Source organism: Propithecus coquereli, unplaced genomic scaffold (assembly GCF_000956105.1).
Source record: "Propithecus coquereli isolate 6110/MARCELLA unplaced genomic scaffold, Pcoq_1.0 Scaffold919, whole genome shotgun sequence".
In the NCBI taxonomy this organism is placed as follows: Eukaryota; Metazoa; Chordata; class Mammalia; order Primates; family Indriidae; genus Propithecus; species Propithecus coquereli.
The window spans coordinates 96,542-100,278 of NW_012155496.1; the positions used below are offsets into that span (position 1 = coordinate 96,542).

The following is a 3,737-nucleotide window of genomic DNA, read 5'->3' on the forward strand; positions in this document are numbered from 1 at the left end:
GTAGGGATCAGTGAAAAGCTGTTTCAAAAGGAGACGCTGGAAAGGTATGGCCCCAACAAAGGGTTTGAAACAGATAGTATGGAGAGCTGCTCTGCCAGCTAAACCTCTACAGCATCAGCAAAAGGGGTCAGGACATTCACACTTCCCTCTGCCTTGCCAACTTTTTCACTGAAGAAAGACCAAGTCTGTATCGTGAGCAAGGAAGCAGACAAGAAAGCTCGTGAAGGCCTGCGGCAGTGGGCTCTGGGGTCAGGTGGGGTGACAGTCCCAGGACCGCATCATGAAAATTGGGTGGCCTGGGTGGGGTACGGAGCCACTCCTGTTCCTGCTTCCCCCTCTGGGTGGAGGTGACATTAACTGAGTAAGAATTCACTGGGGGAAAGGGCTGAGAATGGTGCCAGCCCATGTCTAGTGCATAAAAGATCAGGGCTATTAAGTCATTGGATCTGCATGTCCTCCTCCTCTGGAGAAAAAGAATGTCACCTGGCAGTTGATGTGTCCCCATGACTCCATAGTGCTTTAACGCATAACAGAGGTAGGTGTGGGCATCTGTTCCTGTTAAAATATCAGCGTCCCCCAGGCCGCCATCTGGATAAGAGCTAAACTGAGAGCATTTAAGGGAGCTTGCCGAAGGTGGCATAGACATTCCTGCTTGCCTTGGTCCTTGGGCCCGGAGGAGGGAAGAGCCAGTGCCCTGGTCTTCCAGCCAGGGGTGAATTCTGTTGCCAGCTGACACGCCCAGAATCTTTTTCACTCCCAGGCTGCAACTTCAAAGTCCCTTTCCCTTGGCCGTGTACACTTTCTATTTTGACATTTTTAGGCATTTTCCAAGGCTGAAACGCTCGTCATAAGTTGATGCATCTTGAAGATGTAAAATGGGTCCACAACTTCTTTTTGGGACTTAACCTTGTGTCCCAGGGCCACTAGAGTTCTACTGCACTGGGGCCTAGGTCGTGGGTAGTTGCAGTTAACTTGTCACATGGAGTTTCCTATTCTTTTGGAACTTTGAACCGCAGTTACAGTGCTACTGCAATGTCTACTTCGTGAGAGACTCCCTGACCTTGCTGGGAGATGAAGAGAAACGTGGGCATTACATCTGCATTAAGGCAGAGGGAGAGCAAGCCAGAAGCCGCGCAATACCCTCTGGCGCCCCCAGCCACCGAGCACCTAGAAGATCGAACATCTCTGAATGAGGACAGCCAGGAGATACCAAAAAACCAAGACACTGACGGTCCCACCAGGCAAATCAGGAGCGAGTCTGCTCTGCGGGCAACTCCCTTGAGGAATGACGACCTCCAGTAGCCCAGAGGGCTGAAGAGCAGCCAGAGGGCGTCTAGGTGCATGTCACCGCGGTGGCAGATGTCACTGTGCCTGAAGAGGTCCTCTTTGTCTGTTTTGCCCTACCTTCCACCCGGATGAATCCTTACAGGCCGTGCCTCCCAGATCGTCCGCGTGCACTCCACACAGCTCCCATTGTCTGGGTGCCTGTGCCCGTCGTGGCTGCTGGGCCTGCTGCCTCCATCGCCATGTTCCCTCATCCCTGACTTTGTTCCACTGCTGTCCCAACTGCTGCTGTGTCTCAGAGTACGTGCCAGCTGCCGAAGGGCCCCAGGTGTACCCAGACTATGCCGACCTCCACAGATACACGAAGGCAAGCACTGGGTGGGAACATGTGCTGGTCAACGAAACCTATCAGAAAATGAGGAGTTCTCTGTCTGCACAAAGTGGTCTCGGTCTCTGCCAGTTTTCTTTCTTTGCAGTCAGGTACCCCCCTCACATGTCTTTTGCTTTTGTGATAAAGACTTCAGTGTAACAGCCCTCCCGGGCCTAATGCAGGTACCTAGTAGATACTCAAGCAGGGTCTGGGTTTTATTAAGCACCTCAGACATTCTGCCTCCACTCATTAAAAATTATCTTGAAATGATCGGCAAGTACAAAGACTGAGCATTGGTGTCTGAGTGCTCACAGTGAGCCCGTGTTCCTGGCTATCCAGACAAAATTCTCTGTCATAGTGGTGCCTTCATATAGCAGGATCTTCACCTTACATACAGATGAGATCAAGTCTCACTTGTAAATGGGCTAAAATTGCCCTAATGGTTAGATACAGAGGTGAGAGACACTGCCAACGAGTCCTGTGGTTTTGGGGTTTTCTCTCTACAGGGTGCTAGATGGTGTCTGAGTTACAGGATTTATGTTGGACTTTTATGCCACGTTCTAGGTCTGGTGACTTTTTCTTTCTTCTTTCCTTCATCCCCTCCACTCCTCTTTTCCTTGATTTTTTGGTTTTCTTGGAGCCCAACATTTATAGGATGTCATGTTTCCACTTAGGAAGCAACTTTGTCTGGTCGCTTGGGGCGTCTAACTTAGAAAACATGGTGTCGTCAGTGAGCCTCTATAAAGTGTGGTTTGTCTGAATGATCACAGCACATAAACTTTCAAGTTCTGTCTGTAGAAATAATTGGGTATAGAGACTCACAGAGCTCCGAAATCAGGTCTTGGAGAGAGCCCGGACACCGATGCACCAGAGCCCAGTGGTATCCCTCGCCTTTATTTCTACTTTGACAGCAGGTAGAGAGTCCTGGGAGAAGCAGGGAGAGTCGATGAGAGACTGAAAACATCGACATGGATTAATCCAGAGCCTAGCAATGGTCTGCAGGTGGATCCCCTTGTCTCGGCCTGCCCAGTTATAAACTGGTGCTCATTAATTAATCGGTGCCAGTCACCTTTCGGAGATTCATCATTTGTGAGTTCCTTAACTTTCAAGAAGTACAATTTCTCATCTCTTTCTTGGACTTACGTATGCCTACTGATCTTGAGTCATGCAGAGATCCTGCTGCTTACAAACATTTTTCCTAAAAATGTACACCCCTTTGGTCCTTGCTTACGTGTAAATCTATATAGAAAGATGCACATTTGCCATATGTGATCATAAGTCATTTTCCTTTCAAAAAAAGTTAGCGATATGAGGATGGTTTTATATCTGGGTTCTCAGTTCTATTCCGCTGGTCAATGGCTCTGTTTTTGTGCCAGTACCAAGCTGATTTTAATATTAAAGCTTTGTAATAGAGTTTGAAGTCTGGTAGATTGATGCCTCCCATTTTGTTTTTATTATCTAGAATTGTTTTTGCTATGTTGGGTCTTCTCTCGTTTCATACGAAGCATAAAATTAATTTTCCTACATCTGTGAAGAATGGTGCTGGTATTTTAATAGGGATTGCATTGAATCTGTAGATCACTTTGGGTAGTATAGTCATTTTAACAATGTTGATTCTGCCAACCCACGAGCATGGTATGGTTTTCCACCTATTTACGTCTTCTGCTATTTCCTTCCTCAATGTCTCATAGTTCTCGCTGTAGAGGTCTTTTATCTCCTTAGTTAAATATATTCCTAAGTACTTTATTTTCTTTGTTGCTATTGTGAAGGGGATTGAATCTTTGATTTGGTTCTCGGTATGACTGCTGTTGGCGTATATGAAAGCCTCTGATTTGTGTGTATTGATTTTGTAATCTGAAACTTTACTGAATTCATTTATCACTTCCAGTAGCCTCTTGATTGAATCCTTGGGGTTTTCTAGATATAGTGTCATATCATCAGCAAATAGTGAGAGTTTGATCTCTTCTGTTCCCATTTGTATGCCTTTAATTCCACTGTCTTGCCTGATTGCTGTGGCCAGGACTTCCAGCACTATGTTGAATAGAAGTGGAGATAGTGGGCAACCTTGTCTGGTTCCAGTTCT

The 3,737-nt window shown here is 46.7% G+C and overlaps 1 pseudogene; it reads left to right on the forward strand.

Annotated features, from left to right (window-relative positions):
- The window catches only part of LOC105826790, a 9,465-nt pseudogene that overhangs the window by 5,391 nt on the left and 337 nt on the right, over positions 1–3,737 (forward strand).